At 43.3% G+C, this 19,219-nt stretch overlaps 1 pseudogene; it reads left to right on the top strand.

The window, feature by feature from the left end:
* The first annotated feature begins 18,314 nt into the window (after positions 1-18,314).
* LOC134953906 (5S ribosomal RNA) lies at positions 18,315-18,433 on the top strand (annotated as a pseudogene).
* Positions 18,434-19,219: the final 786 nt, after the last annotated feature.

The following is a 19,219-nucleotide window of genomic DNA, read 5'->3' as shown; positions in this document are numbered from 1 at the left end:
GAGCTGTCCTACAGTCTTTTGATTGGATTACTATGGGTGCTACATTCGCCATTAATCCAGCGTCCTGTCCATCTTTGGTTCAAAGGGAACCCGGTATTTGCGAGATAATTTCCTCTACCTGAGATGGATGTGAATCTAGAATGGGAGAATGCACCATTAGTCTTTGGGGAGTGTCCAACATGTCCTGTACTTCCTGAGCAAAGTTTCCTGGGGTGTCTAAAAACACACCATCAGGGGTACAATAAATCACACATCCCATTTACAAAGCAAATCTCTTCCCAGTAAGTTAGTAGGTGCCTCTGCAGCCAGGAGAAAAGAGTGTTTGGTAGTCATGGACCAATAGTAACCTCTGCTTGCTAAGTTAAAGGGTAATGTTGCACAGTTCCCATTACCCCCATTGCCGAAATAGTTTTCCCACTAATTTCTTTGTACTTACCTATGTTCTGTCAAAGTCGAAAAATATCCTGATATATCTGCCTTGTACTAACCCCTCATGCACACGCGCGCTGCTCGTGCACCCACTCCCCCGTGCGTACACATCCCCGCAGGTTGCGTAAGGGACGCACCAGCGTCTCGTGCGCATAAGATGTGTATTTACGGCGGAGTTTGTGAGCGTCTAGCGTGCGACTCGATCATAACATATTTAACTCATATAGCGTATATTGTAGTGAATATTCCCCTTAACAATGTCAGCAAGTATGTTTAGCTTAAACGGTTCTTGGACAGAGGAATTCCTCTTTGCATGATAGGAAGGGTCAGATAAAGGTTGAACGGTGGTGTCTAGTATCCAGCTGTAGAGTATTTTAATAGTAACATTTCGGTGTTGGTTAGGAAGAGATTGCTCGCTCCTGCGTATAGTTATGTACAAAAGTAGTTTATAGACATTTACTGTATTTGCTGTTCATTATCCATGCGGCGGGAATCCTGAGGATACCTCCCACCTGAGCAGTTGGAGAAAGGCACAGCCCACCTGTTCGAACCCACCTATGACCTTTTGTTATAATGCAGAGACACATTCCTGTGTCCAATGAACCATGAGATTATAGGGACCATTGTATTGTTACTGTATGTTGTGTATAAAAAGACCACCATTGCCTGTCCAGTCACTCACTCTCTCTGCAAGGTTTTCACATTGAAGGCTGAGGGCTGGATCCAGGACGCGCTTGCGAATCATTCCCACGTGTGTAAGTTCTCTGTAGCCATTTTGTTATCCTCTGTGTTTGCCATTTGTTCTCATTGTGTACTCATTCTGTTTGCTTGTGTTTGCGATCGTTTGCTATTGTTCATATTATTCCTTGTTATTCTGTTTAGATTTTGATGTTAGTTTTGTAGTGTATAAGCTGTACTGTTTTCCCCTTTTTACTCTAAATGAATCACCCATGAAGGTGTTAGAGCCTGAGTGGTTTTTAAATCCAAACCAGGTCTTGTGTTTTCACTAGTTACTGTAAAGGGTTTTCTTAGCGTCTCAATCGCTCAAACAGCTTTCATATTATCAAGGTTAATAAGCGTTACATCATTGTAGTATTACATTGCTAAGGTTTTGAGTATAAGCATACCCTTACTGTGTGTTGTTAACAAGGTTTACTGTGTGTCATTCTGTGAGCGTCTGCGCCGCTCGTGTCTCACTCTCACGGCGCAGCGTCCGTAGCAGTACGGTACTCGGTACGCCTATAGCGTGTTCGATACTAAGCGTGAGTCTGTGAGCGTACGTGTCGATTGTGCGTCGCGCCCACGGCCTAGCGTCTGCTACGCTAAGTGCGTACCCTTACAGTACTCTGTGCGCCAATAGCGTACTTAGTCCGTAAATAGTATATAGCTTATGTTTAAAGTTAATATTTGACATTATCAGTTCCTATCGTGTTCCAGTGCAGATTCCCTGAGGTCATTTACAGTTATGCCCCTCCAGTTAGGAAAGGAAGTCTACACGCTGACCCTCAAGGTTTCCTTAAGCCCATCCATCAGCACAGAGACAACCATCTCCCTATGATGCGTGCTGTCTTTGAGGTTGGTGATACCTGTGTGTTTGGATATGGATTGTAAGGCCCCGTTTAAATATTCGCTCGCAGATTCACTATCTTTCTTCTTGATAGTGAATATCTTGCTACAGTATATTCGATCGTCGTCTGAAAATATACACCCAAATGCAGATTGATCAGACGTATATTTTCCTGGTTATCTGCATCGCTTAAGGACTTGTCTTCCCCCACTTTACAATCGCAAATGAATTTCAGGATGTCAATGTGGGATGGAAGGCAAGCTCTTCACATGACCCATCAATCTTTATTGGTGGGTTCGTGTGCGTTACCCAGATCCTTTATAAATTTCTGACAGGCAGTCAGATATTTCTTGGGATCTGGGAATTCGGCAATAATGGACTGCAGTTCCGACCTAGTCCAGGGACAGTACATATTCACTTGCCTTACAAGTATTACCCCTTCTCTGTCTGCCTTCCCATAGGGGACGTATAGGGTGCACAGGGGGTACGTCCGTGCCACCTCCAAGCTCTCAGACACGATCTTGGGTACTATTGTCTTTGTGCTGTGTAGCACACCATACTTACTTACCTCTCCTGCTATGTTTCTGATGTCAGCCATCTCCACCGCTTGGGAAGGAGCATCCCCTCTGCCCTTCATTTAGATGTATCGCACAGGAGACGGCTGAGGTCAGGGTCATTTCATCATCACTTACGGATTCCTGAAAGGGAGTTAACACAGGGTATAAGTTAGACGGCTTCACAATTTTGTCAGACACTTTCTTAGTTTCTCCCTTGACGGTAACTGCCACCTCATGTGCGTATGTAGGGTGTGGTACAGTTGCATTTACCAGGCAAATTGCACTTGCATTGGCTAAACAACTATTTTCCCCCTGTGCCTGACCTGCCTGTTGCCACCAGTGGCGTGCGGTGAGGTCAATGGCTGGTGAGGTACTGCATCCATATTGTCTGCCGAGTCCTTCTGACGACCCCTACGACCATCGGAGACGATGCCTTCTACTGCCCGAGCCAATGCCCTCTATCGCCACCATCCCTGATGCCCGCTACCCCCACAACTAATGGCCACCGCCCCCGCCGTTGGCTTACAAAATCGTACACCATCAACTGCCCAGGCCCTCCGCCACTAATTCACATCTCAGTCCAATGCCGCTGCCAATGCCCATAGCCTGCATGCTCATAAAACTTGTGATGAGCCGGTGGCTAATATACTGTAAATTTTTATAAAATAAATATTAGTGTTTGGGACTGGGGAGGGAGTGGGAGGAGTACATGAATGCAATTTTGTTTTACAAGGCTTCCATTAACTTAATAGCGCCGTGAGTGCGGCGCTATTAAGTTAATGGAAGTACTGGACAACAAAATAGCCAGCAGTGGGTGACAGAGAGATGGTGATGCCAGGGAGATGGTGACAGCAGTGGGTGACAGGGAGATGGTGTTGCCAGGGAGAGGGTGACAGCAGTGGGTGACAGGGAGATGGTGATGCCAGGGAGAGAGTGACAGCAGTGGGTGACAGGGAGATGGTGATGCCAGGGAGAGGGTGACAGCAGTGGTGGACAGGGAGATGGTGATGCCAGGAAGAAGGTGACAGGGAGATGGTGACGCAAGGGAGTGGGTGACTGCAGTGGGTGAAAGGGAGAGGGTGACAGCAGTGGGTGACGGGTAGAGGGTGACACCACCGAGAAGGTGACAAAAAGAGTGTGACGCCAGCAAGAGGGTGACAGGGAGTGACGCCACGGAGAGGGTGACAGCAGTGGGTGACAGGGAGTGACGCCACGGAGAGGGTGACAGCAGTGAGTGACAGTGAGTGACGCCACGGAGAGGGTGACAGCAGTGGGTGACAGGGAGTGACGCCACGGAGAGGGTGACAGTAGTGGGTGACAGGGAGTGATGCTAGCGAGTGGGTGAAAGGGAGTGATGCCAGGGAGAAGGTGACAGTAGTGGGTGACAGGGAGTGACGCCAGGGAGAGGGTGACAGTAGTGGGTGACCGGGAGTGACACCAGCGAGAAAGTGACAGCAGTGGGTGACAGGGAGTGACGCCAAGGAGAGGGTGACAGTAGTGGGTGACAGCCCCCCCCCCATGCCTTTGACCCATGCCAAAAATAAAAGGGTGTGGCCTCATGGGGACAGGGCATGGCCACACAGTAGCAATTCAAATTACAACACACAGTAGTGCAATATTATTCATATTACACCGCATGGCAGTATCCCTTATTCACATTACGACACACAGTGGTGTCCGTTGTTCGCATCACACCACACAATAGTGCCATTAATCAGGAGACAGTAGTGAAACAAGAGGAGACTGGAAGAATAGGGGGAAATGGGAGGAAGATGGCGAGATGGTAGGAAAGAAGGGGTAAAAAGTAGGAAGACAAGGCTTGACTGGAAGAACTTGTGGAAATGGTAGGAAGGATGAGTTGTGCATTTGGTCTGTGAGAAGGGCTGAGCTATATGAGGGGCTGAGGTTGAGCAGTGTGCATGGGGGGGGGGTGAGAGAAGGGGAGAGCTGTGTAAGAGGGAGTGAGGTGTATTGGGGGTGATCTGAGTAAGTGTGAAGAGGCTGAGCAGTTAATTTACTGGGGCTAATTGTCCTGCCGGGGTCTATCTAATCAGCCCCGATAAGGTGGCGCGTGCCGCAGCTTCTCTGAGATTTTGTTTCACTTGCCTCTGGCAGGCGAAGCAGAATTCCTGGAAACAGCTCAGTTTTCGTCCGAAAACTGAGCTATTTCACACAAAACACACAGGTTTCACTGAGCCTGTGTGTTTTCGGGAGAAAGGTTTTTTTTTTTTTTTTTTTTACAGGTGATCAATCTGGATAGCCTGTAAAAAAAATAAAAATCGGTGAAACATCAGGAAAAAAAGTCAGAAAAATTGCAGTTTTCGCCCGTTTATCGGACCCGATGTTTTACCGGGGATAATTGGATATCCCCGTTAGTGAGAAGAGGCTGAGGTGTGTGTGTGTGTGTGTGTGTGTGTTGGGGGGATCTGTGTGACAGGACAGAGCTGTGTGAGGGATATATACTGTATTAAGTACTTATATTATACATTAATATGGGGCCCGAGGCGGTATAGTTCCTGTGGGGTCTATCTGGCTCTGCCACCTATACATTTTATATGCTGTCACACACTGCTTTCATTTACCTTTGGTTGGCTGTGGCTGGGGGCAGTTCCTCCAGGATGGCAGGTTCCTTCTGCAAGTTATTTCTCAAGGGCCAACAAGAGTGCAGGAGGCAGAGCCGGCAGGGAGAAGAAGATGAAAGGAACCAGTAACAGCTGAGGCCATGTATAGCGTGGTGGGTGTGCTTAGACAGGAACTGGCTGCACTACTCTCCCAGAGGCTGCTGTCTCTAGTTTCATACAGTTTGTGTAATGTGCGACGCAGCTTAGGACACAGAGGTAGCAGCAGACGGCAGCGGTGGGGACCCCTGTCCTGTGAGGAGAGAGGGAGGGCAAGTACTAGCGCAGCTGAGCCAATTCAACTTCTGCGCATGCGCAGAACCTATTTTCCAACATTGTCTTATCGGAGCTGAGCCCTGATCGCGGCAGCTAGCCAGGCAAAGGAGTGTGCTTTGTGTAATATTTTTAAATAATTACTAAGACGTGTGTCAGAGGGAGGACCTATGAGTCTGAGATATTGGCTTCTTATTGGTCATCCCAGCTAGTTTTCATCCTGGACTGTGGGCGGACCATGCAGTCCCGGGACAAACTGCTGCATTGGGCAACATCCAATAAATGGTGCCCTTAGGGTGAATATTTTACCTTACCTAGGAGAGCTGCTTTAAATGGGGATGCAGTGAAAATGTCTACATTTACAAAGTCAACACTCATAATGGCGAAATCAGTTATGAAGGGTTTTGGACCTGTACAGAGTCTTCAGAATTTGCCACCCGTGACTTATTCTAACAGGAAAACAATGTGCGCAGAACCGCGTAGATGTGCCCTGCTGCGCATATTTCACGGTTAGCAAACAACTGTTACATTATATCTGGAGGCAAGTTTTAAAACAAGACACGACAAGAACAACAAAAAATGTTTGCTGTGCCATCGAAGGACGTCATTTTATGGCCGTTCTGAGCAGACCTCGTCCCTTTCATTATTTCTGTGAACAGTACAATCAGCTCTGCAGTCGGGTAGAACTTGCACAGCCCTGAGCTTAGTGAGGCTGTCACTACAGAACAGGTGTATTCAAGCCCTCCGGATCTGAATAAAACAAAAACCCACTCACATTTGCATAAGGGGCGTGGCCACGCACTCCGCTATTAGGCCACGCCCCCTGAACTCACCGAGCGCAGAACAATGGGGTAGTTGCTAGCAATAGGGGGAGGGCCTCCCTGCATTCAGTGCCCTGAAAACCCCCCCAGGTATAATCCAGCCCCGCTGATGTGCACACTCACACTGAGTGGTTTGAACTGCCACCGGGGAAAGGAGTTGTGGTCTGCCTGGGTGGTCCTGGGCAGACGTGCCCTGTGCTGGTCTTCCTGCCGCCTCCGGGGACAACGCTGCAGCTGCTGCCTGTCAGACTCCCTCCACCAGGTGATTCACGCCATCCGCCAGATCCCGCCGCTGCTTCCCCGCTTATGAGTGAGTGGACAGCTGATCCAGCGCTGGATCCCCTGTCCAATTACAACTGCCTCGCTGACAGGGGCGTGCTTTGATGTGGGCGTCCCTGTCAACGAGGCACTTGTATGAGTGCCGCTTTGCCCTCTTTTTTGAATGGGCTTTTACAGCCCACTAGCTGGCTCCGCCCCCCGCTTTATCCCCGCTCCCATTGTCAACGGGAGGCACTGCTATCAGTGCCTCCCAAACTAGTTTAATGCATTAAAATTATTAGATTAATATGAAGAAGATAATTATGACACAGAAAATGTGTCATAAGTATCTTATTCATATTACTTCAATCATTAATGACAGGGGAGGCACTGCCTCCCCTGCCTCCCCTGACTGCACGTCCCTGGTTGCCACAGGTTGAGACAATCATTATGCCTTATTCTCGCTTTGCGTGATGAGTGCGGGCATACCTTATCTCCAACAGCGTGTAAAACATCCGGATCGAAACTGCCAACACTCGGAAATTCTACTTTACTCTCAGTGGTCATTTTACCCCTTTCCCCCATGTCAGCAACTGCTTACTCTCCGTATTTTATCTTCATGATGAACCCTTTGGGTCGGTCTTGCTCCTGATCCCTACGTAGCACGGTCTCCCTGCGTGAACCTCTATTTCCCATTGTGATGAGATAAGATGTTCCCTGTCAGAAAAGCCGGTGGGTGATTTTCCGAGGACCCCCAAAGACTCCTTCCTCAGTAGGCTCAGCTAGTCCGACACCTAAGCGAGCAGCGCACACTACGAGGGAATTGTATTCTCAATCACATCCATATCTCACCTACGGCCATGCAGGCCAATAGTACAGCACAAGGACACTTGTTCTCCTTGTACCCTGCGATTGGGGAAACTGTATGAACTCGGCAGACCCTTTGGATCTGCTTTGTTCCGGAACTAGTGTCTCTTAACCAACACTATCGCCTCTTAACCAGCATTTTTTTCTAGCCTCTTAACCAGCTTCTATTTACAGCTTCCTAAAACCTCACTATCGCTTCTTAACTACCGTCACTTCACTACCGCTTCTTAACTAGCTTCGCCTCTTAACCAGCTATTAATGAAGATTGAGAGTGAATGTGAGTCACAAACAATACCTTCTACAATTATATTTCTGTACAGAAACTTTCTCTGGTTGACAGTTCCTCACCGGTTGTTACACAAGTATAAACCCCTTAACTAATAATTTGGAATAAAATCAATAAGTTTGAATAGCTTTACTGGAAACGAAATAAAACTATATCATATTAATAGTAGTTTTATTAATAGAATAATTGAATATTCTTATTAATAGTATTGTTTTGCGTACCGCCCGCCGCTGGACCTGCATGTGCGCTGCATACGCAGTGAACGTAAGCAACTACGTGTACGCACGTGTCTCAGTCACGCAACCATGCCCACAGATGCCGCCAGAAGTGCGTCAGAGACGCAACGTGAGTACGCGACTATGAATGCACGTGCGATGGTACCGCAATATGTGCGTGCAGTCACACCCTATTTAAGTATGTACGGCACAACGTGTTGCCAAACACATGATGTGATCATGCTTTCACATTGCTTCGTTACGGATGCCTTGCGTTACCGTATGGGCCCAAGCTTAATACCACGTGGCAAGTTGCCGTGTGGCAGAGGCTTGGGCCTAAAACACACAACAGTACAATTACACATCTTTTTTCAACAATCCTCTATGCTCTATACCTGAACTATACGCAAATCACTCTCCGATGGTTACCGGAGTTTTATTTTACGAATGGTCCTGTGCCTACGCTTATGCTAATGTAATGCTCGCACAGCTTAACCGTGATTCAAGCAATTCAAACAGCAAACCCCCTTTTTTGTTGTGGCAAACAAGAATATGATAATAAACCCAAAATAAATACAATATATGATTATTACAGTATACCAAGAGACTGAACTTATTGTCCGCGGGTTCGCGTTAGCACCTTTCAAACTTTGTACTGATGCAGACTTGGTTTTTCCAGCACGAGTTTGATAACGTCAATCCCACCCTTTGCTGATAAACATAAGTCTTGCGTACCGTACTTGTTTTAAAGTATATAACGGCCGGATAGAGCCCCCAACTGTGATAAACTGTTTTTAAAGTAAACCGATGGGCAATAAGTCAGTTGCGCAGTTTCCTCAATGTTACACTAACTGTTACACTTTATTCCTAGCTATGGGTGTACCTATGCGTAGCACCACTTAGAGTACCTTTTGAGTTTTTGTGATGCTCTCGTAATACCTTGGTGATTTTATATTGCTACAGCAATATAATACACTTAAACCGTTAGTATAGTGTCGAAGCATCCCTTATGCTCCTCCAGATTAACAAAATAATTTAGCTGAGACAGAGGGGTAAGTTTGGATTAAAGGTCCAACCCAATAATCATATATATTAGTCCCTAGCGGACACGAGGGGATAACAATGCTACACTGAAGCAACACAATACAATGATACAATAATACATACAATAATATACAACAGACACAGGGAAAATAAATGCAAGTACAATTAGCAATACAACTATACCAATACAATAGTAACAGTTACCATCATACATACGCTGCGCCACTGGATTTCAGGCCTCAGTCGTGTTACAAGATGACCTCTGAGAAAGGTGACTGAAACCTGGGCCAGGTGCATGTCCTTTTATGCAATGTTCCAATAACATTACAATGGGGAATGTAAGATCTTCTTCCATTGGTCCAGGGGAGGGACATATTTACTTATTTAGTACACCGTGGGTCGTTGGTCAGCTCGAACACTGGGCTATACCTGATCTTGTGATGTGATTACAGTTGTTTACCTCTTGGCTCCCACCTAAAGACCAGTTCAAACTGACCACAGTATCATACTGGAATATACATGAATCCGGTATCATGAATAACTTGTGCCGCAATATGTGACAATTTCCTCGCAAGCACCGGATTATTAATTATGTGACCCTGAACAATTTGATCCCACACACGGTGTCCTTTTGCAGTCCCATCTCTGTACTACACGTTTGGCTTGATATTTAATGGAACAATACCTTTATATATATATATATATATATATACATATATATGCATACATACAGTTGACCAGTTGTGTAAAGGGGGTGGTCTTCACTTTGCCGGCGGTCGGGCTCCCGGCAACCAGCAAACCGGCACCGGAATCCCAACCGCCGGCATACCAGCAGTTTTTCTCCCTCTTGGGGGTCCAAGACCCCCCTGGAGGGTGAATAGATAGTGTGGTGCACATAGCATGCCACCGTGCCTGCAGCGTGGAGAGTGCAGCGAGCCCGCAAGGGGCTAATTTGCACTCGCCCAGCTGTTGGTATGCCGCGGTCGGTATTCCGGCGCCGGTATGCTGGTCGCTGGGAGCACGACCGCTGGCATAACATACTACACCCGTGTAAAGGCTATGTAGTACTCATTGTGTAGGGGACAGGTCAGTGCTGTGTAATCCATAAAGCCAGAATACATAATACATATGACATATCACTATTAATTCAAGTATCAATATCTGGGCCTATATTTATAAAAAATCAGAGTTTGCCCGATTTGTGTTGTTTTTTGTTAAGTCCCAATCCGGAAATTCACTAAGCACCAATCTCGGCAGTGTTTGGACTATTCGTAATGGTTTGATTTGCAAAGTTCAGAAATACGAATGAATAGACCATTGGTCAAACGCGGCTGTTATTTCATACAATACGAGAATTCACTATTCATTCGTATTTGGGTGTTAGTCTCTGAGTGCTCAAATGCGGTCGTATTTTTTTGCGAATCGTTAAAAAAAGCGGCAAAAAAATAGACCTGCTTTTTTCAGGCGTGTTTACATGTGTTGCAACTCAAAAATCAATCACACCTGAACACGGATGCTTATAAAAGGATGTTAGGCCCAATTCAATCCACCTACACTCAGAAATGGCAGCAGGACTGTGGACCAGTGATATTTGGTGTGCTGTGGGATTCCTCAGACTCAGACATCAGCCTATAAGTAACCAGGGCCAACAAACTGAACATGGTCAGCAGGTTGTACAGGTTCCGCGGAGGCTGCGCAGGCCTCGCTTTTTTAGGGGGCATTTAAACTTGAACGCATTGTCCGATGATATGGTCATAGAGATGTTCCGTCTAAATCTTAACAACATTTTCCGTCTGTATGACCTTGTCAAACTGGGCCTAGACCCTGAGATAGCACGCTCTCGCTCTGTCTCAGGCCTGCACAAACTCCTGGCTGTGTTGCACTTTATGGCTACTTGTAGCTTTCAGGCTGTGTCTGGGGATGTCATAGGAATCTCACAGCCCTCTTTTTCGAGAATATTAACACAGGTGATGTATACCTAACTACCTCTTCTTCTTCTTCTTTTTTTTAAATTTCTCGGTGGACAGTTCTGTCCTAAAATCTCATGTTTATTGTTCTTTCAAATATACACACAGGTGTTGGCTGTTTTGCAGCCCCACATCGATGCCTCAATCTGCTTCCCTACCCAGGAGTCTCAGTGGCATGCCGTCAGGGTAGATTTCTATGAGCTGGCTGGCATGCCCAATGTGCTTGGAGCCATAGATTGCACACACATTCAGCTGAGACCACCTAGGGGCAGGCAGCACATATATACTAATCGCCATCTAGAACACTCCACAATTGTGCAGGTGGTTTGTGATGCAAATCTCAAAATAATGAGTGTTGTTGCTGGTTACCCTGGGGGCTGCCATGACTCCTTCATCCTCAGTCAGTCATCCCTCTTTGATAAGTTTGAGGACGGACAAATGCCAGATGGATGGCTTCTGGGTATGTAATTTGATATGTGTAGGCCTGCGTATACTTTGTCCAAATACAGGGGCAGATGTATTAACCTGTAGAAGGCATAAGGAAGTGATAAACCAGTGATATGTGCAAGGTGATAAAGGCACCAGCCAATCAGCTCCAATATTTAACATTTAGGAACAGATTGTCCGCTGCCTTTATTACCTTGCACATATCACTGGTTTATCACTTCCTTATGCCTTCTACAGGTTAATACATCTGCCCCACAGTGTGTTACTTATGTGTTGCTGAATCTTAACACGAATCACGTTACTATATCTGTCTTTTAGGTGATGGAGGATATGGCTGTTTCTCTTGGCTTCTAACTCCATTGTCCCGACCTGATACCCCTGCTGAACACAATTACAATCATGCACATAAGTCCACGCGGAATGTGATAGAAAGATGTTTTGGTGTGCTGAAATCTAGGTTTCGGTGTCTGAATAAGTCTGGTGGCCTTTTGTTGTATAGTCCCTCGAAGGTGACTCAAATTGTGTTCTGCTGCTGCTTTCTTCATAACATGTGTTTGCAACAACATCTGCCACATGTTGAGGAGGAGGAGGATGAAGAAAGCAGCCAGCAAGCAGAGGAATTAGAGACATCTGGTGATACTTTGAGTACAGATGTAGGGAGGCAGGTTAGGCAAGAGCTCATCACTCGCTATTTCTAAGGTAATTTTGGTTTGCTTATTTCATTTGTTGTGTAATCATAAATAGATGTTGGCCCATTTTTATTGTAAAACCATTACTCAGAATGTGTCTGTCTCCTTGAGACATACAAACATACCCTCGCTTTATGCAAAACTAATATCGCATGTGTATTGTGTTTATTTTAAAAATCAAAACAACAGATTATGAGTGGCATGCATTAAGTCTGGATAAGTGTTCGTAAACTTGCACTGATAATTTATTACAAGCACACATAATCCACATAGTAATTTATTTACTATTTTACTTTATGATTGTGTGTAACGTCCTAATGCACAGGTTCTCAAACTCGGCCCTCAGGACCCCACACAGTGCATGTTTTGCAGGTAACCCAGTAGAAGCACAGGTGTATGAATTACTCACATACACATTTTAAAAGGTTCACAGGTGGAGCTAATTATGTCACTTGTGATCTGTGTGGAGACCTGCAAAACATGTACTGTGTGGGGTCCTGAGGGCCGAGTTTGAGAACCTGTGTTCTAAATAAACAGTCCTCAACATATAATATGTTAGCCTTGAGGAATACATGTGTCCCTATGTGTGATGCTCCACCATATTTAAGGGACACAAACTTACTCTCATCCAAAATAATTTATTTCGTAATGTTTGCTGCAGTAAACTTGCTGATTTGTAAGTAAATACACAGTTTGCCACATATATACATTATTATATACATTATTTTTTGGGGGGTTAAAAATTTCTTATTTTTTGGTTTCTGCATCATGTGTAATAACATTATTACTCATTTTTAACACACACAAACATGGCCCAACAATAATGACATTCATTTTGGCAATGAATTATCTCAATTCAATGACAACATATTAAAAGCTTTTTACGCAACTCAATTGTGTTATTCTTGTAATGTTGTATAGAGAAGAAAGGTAAAATAGTTAACAATCACATTGTAATGTGGATTGGCTGCAGGATAGGAGAATGATTGGAATCTAGAAAGAGTAATGATTAGAAAAAAAATCAAGTGGTATGGTTACTTCCTGCTAACATGTATGTGGCTGCCTGGCAATGATTGTGTGTGCAGGATAGGAGAATGATTGGAATCTAGAAAGAGTAATGATTAGAAAAAAATCAAGTGGTATGGTTACTTCCTGCTAACATGTATGTGCAGCTCCAACAACATTTCCCTCCTCCAAAAGAAAACAAAGATGGTAAAGAATAAATGTGCATACAAATTTTATGCTGTTGTTTATACCACTTATAATAAATGATGTTGTATAAATTGTCCAGGAGCTAAGTGTTATATATATTTTGCCAAACATACACTTACTAACTATTTTGAATTACTTCTCAGAAATTTAAAATTTGTTTGTTTTGTGTTAATTTTTTTTGGGTGCCTGCTTGTCCTGCCCTTTGCCTTTAGCACTGTCATGTTGTCGTGCTCTGGTGGAGCGTCTTCGTGGTGATGAGACTGGCATGATATTTGGAGTAGTCATACCAGAACTGCTGCTTGTTTGCTGTTGGTGCATGGATCTGAGTGCTTCATTCAGGTTAGTGAGGGTGGCATTAAGTTCATGTGTAGCAGCATTTTGATTGTCTACAATTCGGAATAAACATTCATGAATCTTTTGATTGTTTTGAAAAATGTTCATATAACTTTGCTGTTGTCTGTGCTGTTCTTCCATTAGTCTGTGCTGTTCTTCCATTATGCGCTGTAAGTTGCCCATGACCTGTGTAATATCTGTACGCATGAGTTTCATGGTATTGCCAATTCTGGTTGTTTGTTCATTTTGTCTACTCATATTTCTGGTTATTCTTCTGAGGTGACATGGTAGGCTTGCAAACATTTGTGTCTGCCTACGCAGGCAATCTTCATTAGTGGCTTGCTGTCTAGCCCAAATGGTCCAAAACACCTGATCAGGGCCTTGTGTTACTGGTGTTGTTGGGCTGTGTTGTGGTGGTGGTGTGCTTTGCTGTGGTGGTGTACTCACATGTGCTGGGGGGCTGATTCCTTGGCTTAATGGCTGCATTTATAAGATGATTGTCTCCTCCATGTCACTGTGTTGCTGTTGTTGTGGAGGGATGCTGTTACCAGGACTAGAAGCTGAAATGTCGAAAAATTTGCCGTTAGCTATCCATATGTTTGATAAATGATAACAAATCACTACACATGGAACACATGTCATTCACTGTTGCTTTCAGATATTCCGCCTAGCAACATCATCACTCATAACTTAAATACATACATATGCCTGTTTGTGGCAAATGTGTCTGGTTACTTAATTGTGAAAGCAAACACTTTAGTTTTATTGTAGATCAGACATACTCCACCATAAAAACACATTGTAATCCATAATGTGTTACCTTATAGCTTTTCTAAAACAAACATAGTAATGTTTTTATATGTATTTGGCAATGTGAGCTCAAACACACATGTGAAAATTTGATAAACAACCTTACTATTTGCAAACATTAAACATGAGTTTATGTTGCAGCATCTTACACACAATGTGCTACTGTATGGCTCAAGTGGACATACATATCTTTACTGGATGTGGACAAGGCCATTTTGCTTGGATTCCATTTCATGTTTTACTTACTTCGGTAAATATATAAGTTTTTGATGTGTTTTGACTTAATGCGGTTAAGAAAAAGTTTGATTATGATCTAAAATTGTTTACATTTATTTCAGTTTGATACTCACAATCAAGATGAGGGGAGTGTGGATGACGTCTTGGAGGTGTGTCCAAAATTTGGAGTGGGGGGACCGAACATACTGTCGATAATCTTTGTGGCGGGGTAGCCTGCTGTGGTTGGCCCTGGACTTCAGACCTTGCTTTCCTTGCTGCCACAGGTTTTTTGTGGTGATGTCTTACAGAAGTCCCACTTCTGCTGCCCCAGACTTCTTTTGATGGACCTATTAATGAAAGTGAAATTTTGTTATGGCCATTCCTTTACAAACATACCCTATACTAAAATGGACACTTTACCTGCTTCCGCAGCGTCATCATCATCAGATGTGATGGGAGTTACTGGAGGACGAGTAGTACTGCTTTTTTCAAACACTGTAAAAAAAATAAAACACTCATGTATTCATGCTATTGTTGATACATCCACCCATTATGCTTATAAACATTTATTCTTTAAGAAATGCTTGCTTTATTTTTATGAAAAACGTAAGGACCGGAAAAAAAAAACCACTACATAAAACAATAAACATTGTCCAATAGCCATATGCACTATGGAAAGTTCAACACAGGAAAACATGTACAGGACACTGACATAGGCCACAAGTAAAAATACATAAATTAACAACCACAAACACACACATCTTCATTTTGTAATGAAAGGAAAAATATTACAGATGCAATATATAAATTGCTCTGTGATGTGGCACTCCAAACACACATTACCACTATATGAGCCCCAAAAAAAAAAAAAATTAAAAAATTACACTGCAGTGTTGTGTCACGGTACAAATACAAACTGAAACTGAACAAACAAATAGTGTTTTTTTTTATAAAAAATATTACATTCTGTAATAATGACATTACACATGTAAGTGGTTTCCAAACCACTTTCCACTACTCCAGCCTCTAACATGACAACCACTGTTTTTGAAACATTGCACATGGATAACCTAAATATAAAACATAGTCCAAATTAAAAAACAAAAAATGTCCAAAAGGAAAACATTATTGCAGGACAATTCAATGACACACCAAGTCCAAACTACACATGCAAAATATACTGGGAAAAAACACATGACATACAATAAAGTAAGATGTTACATTGGCTTTTGTATAAAACATTACCCAAAACAATGTATTTGCTGACACACACTTGAAGATGGGAGTAATATGCAACGTGACATGACACACATTTAAAAAAATAAATAAATAAGGTCATAGAATGTTAATGCAAATACACATGCTCACCATTCTTCCTGGGCCTATCTGAATCCCGGACATGGGTTGCAGAGACTACTTCAGGAGGTATTACACTCCGCATGGGCTCCTCTTACTCCAGATATCCTGCAATATAGGGCTGGCCACCACCGGTTTTTCGAGCCCACTTCGCCTCCTTGGCCATTTTGGACTTGACACATCGCTTTATGTCATAGTACCGTTTGCGGCACGTGTCCTCCGTCCGCTTGACCACCCCCTCACTATTGACAGCAGCAACAACTTTCGCCCACAACACCGTCTTCCTCCGTGTTGGCACCTGGGCGGACTCAGGCCCAAATAGCTGCCGCTGATACTTCATCAGCTCACACACCAATGCCACATTTTCAGCAAAACTAAACTTTACATTCCGCCCAGTCTTAGAAGTGGTGCATGGCTGCGGAGCTGTCTGACTGTCAGTATCACTGTCACTTGAGGCTGCTGCAGCAACCTCACCCACCTCCTCCACCTGACTGACCTCCTCCGCCTCACTCACACCCTCCACCTCACCCACCTCTGAGTCACACATAATTGTGTGTCTAAACACTTAACACAGAAAAAAAAATAGACAAACAACACACTCCTCCACTACCACTACACAACTCAAACACACACACACACACACACACACACACACACACACACAAACACTGACAAGGGACTATAAAGAAAAATAACTTGGACAAAAAATGAGACAAAACCACAAAAAACAAGACTACAAGAATGACAAGACGACTTTCAAACACAATACCACACTCAGAAATCGCTACCAACACTCCTCACCAAACCACAAATTCACCTACCTCCACAGCACAACCTCCCTCCTCCTCACCACTAACTAAACCCACGAGGTGCGGACGGTTTGGGGCATATTTATATGGTTGCGCACAGACACTCCTACATCTGAAACACAACCAATCACGAACGGGGATGAAAAACTAAACTAAAAGTGAAAATGCGGCCGGGGTCTTAAAAAAACCCTGCCGCGTTTAACTTAGAAAAAATACTGGTAAAAACAACCAAAAGACGTACGCAAATGACAATGATGGCCGAGAATGGTCCAAAAAAACAACGACTGGCATCGACATCGGAAAACACGAAAACCATAAAGTCGACTGCTTCGTAACTTTGCATATATAGTTTCAAAAAGTTGCATGAAAATGCACCCGATACAAAATGAGTTTTAACACTACACAAACCGACTCAAACACGAATATTAGTAAATATTGCCCCTGGTCTGTATTTTATTGAATATAAACACACAGGATTCTGATGTGCATGAATATGTGTTTAAGCACACAATTAAGAATCTGCATATCTTTAGCTATTGTATCGTATCTGGCTTCTTGTTTGTTAGAGACAATGACAACACGGGATCAACGGGATCATTACCAAGACTCAATTGTTCCTGTTAACAATTGAGGCAAACAGTGGTATTTACACATTCAATCAGTCAAATGTCTATCTTCCATGGACACAATGCCTGTCTGGACAGAGCAATCTGATACTGTATATTTTAGGACACTATAGGAATTTGTATTTCTGGCTGTAATACATTGAACAAGCCACCTCCAGGTGAAACGGCCGTCTGTGTAATGTGGAGCTGAACAGTGCACGGTTCAGCCCACGCACCTCCTGGTATCGTATACATGCCCATTTTGGGCTGTTAAATTATTTGATATTTTTGAATTTTCAATTTATTGTGGTCCATTTACAGAGCTGACAAAATCATATATTTTTCCTTGTCATCCTTGTTGCTCCGGTTTTCCTCTTTCCTTTTGAAGCAATTATGCATTTATCTGTGTATTATCAGCATAACATCCATTTCTCTTAGGAATCACGATAAACTGTGAGATATTTATTTAAATAGCTGTCACTCACTTAATATCTTTATTAGCTCACTTATGCTCCTCAGTTACATTATATATCTCGTACAGTTAATTTCTCTACTAGTAATCACTCTGCGTAAGTGGACATACTGTATTTGAACATCTATCGATAGCTTCATGATTTGACAGTAATATCGTATTGTGATTAATGTGTCATCTATATTCACTGTTTTTATAACCTTCCATCCTAGCTACTTTCTATGGGCAAAGGCACTGTCCGCTATATCAGTAAATGACGGTGGACAGCAGAAGACGGGTCCTGAACCTATACATTCTCATGTATCCACTACTTTCCGGCACTCTCTCATCCTAATGCCAGCATATTATCTCTCTGCAATGCTCAAAGTAACAGAGAATCTGTGCATAAATATTGGACAGCAGAAGTGCCTCTTCTCTGGTGGGCGTCAATAACCAAACACTCTCTCATTCACAACTCTTGTGATATTACTGCCATATCTCACTTGCCACGCCCAATCTCGCCTGATCTTGGAAGCTAAGCAGTGAGCAGCTCTATTAGTACCTAGATGGGAGACCTCTAGGGAATATTGGGTGCAGTAATATAACACTCCTGAGTCTGTGTGAACAGCAGAAGTGGTGGAGCAACATTTGACCCCTACCCTCTTCATTCATTTATCTAGCTTTATGACAAACAAATTGACAGAGATCTGTATATAACTTATTTAATTTTGATGTTCATAGCTCTTTAAATGGCCAATTAATCTTTACCAGGAGATATCATCACAGTTGACATTCTAAATTTGACTAATTCTCAGTCATATTTTCTATAATGCCACTGTGTTACATATTTGAATTTTCGGTTATTTGGAATCTTGATTTTTGATATTTTCACCTCTGGTGCCACTGACACCTAAAATGCTTGGAGAATGTGTTACTCCTAGTTTTTGATATTTTAGAATCTGCCCTTTGTTATCCTAATTTTGTTTACAGATTCGTGATATCATATGAGGAAGGTTTAACCCATAACCTCCCTCGGTGTATTATATGTGTGTCTGTTTGTGTACCTTAAATTTTAACGCATACTAATTAAAAGTTAAGTTTTATTTTAAAGAGTGCCCCAACACAGAGTCTTTCTTTTTCCTTTTGAAACCTACATTTGAGTGTATGTAAGAAAAATTTGCTATTGTGTTACAGTATGATATTTATTACCAAATGCATCTTCTGCCGTAATGTGCACAGTAACTTGCCGTTACAGTTATTCGCGCCCTACCGTATTAGCTTATAGCATGCGAATTTGATGCATGCATCGTAGACGCATCCATTAGTAAATGCCATAGTGTTTTCTAAATATCGAAATATGCAATTTGACTTTGACACATCTGACTCAGA

This window comes from Pseudophryne corroboree, chromosome 8 (genome assembly GCF_028390025.1).
Source record: "Pseudophryne corroboree isolate aPseCor3 chromosome 8, aPseCor3.hap2, whole genome shotgun sequence".
Taxonomy (NCBI): Eukaryota; Metazoa; Chordata; class Amphibia; order Anura; family Myobatrachidae; genus Pseudophryne; species Pseudophryne corroboree.
This window is presented reverse-complemented; position numbering and strand designations above follow the sequence as displayed.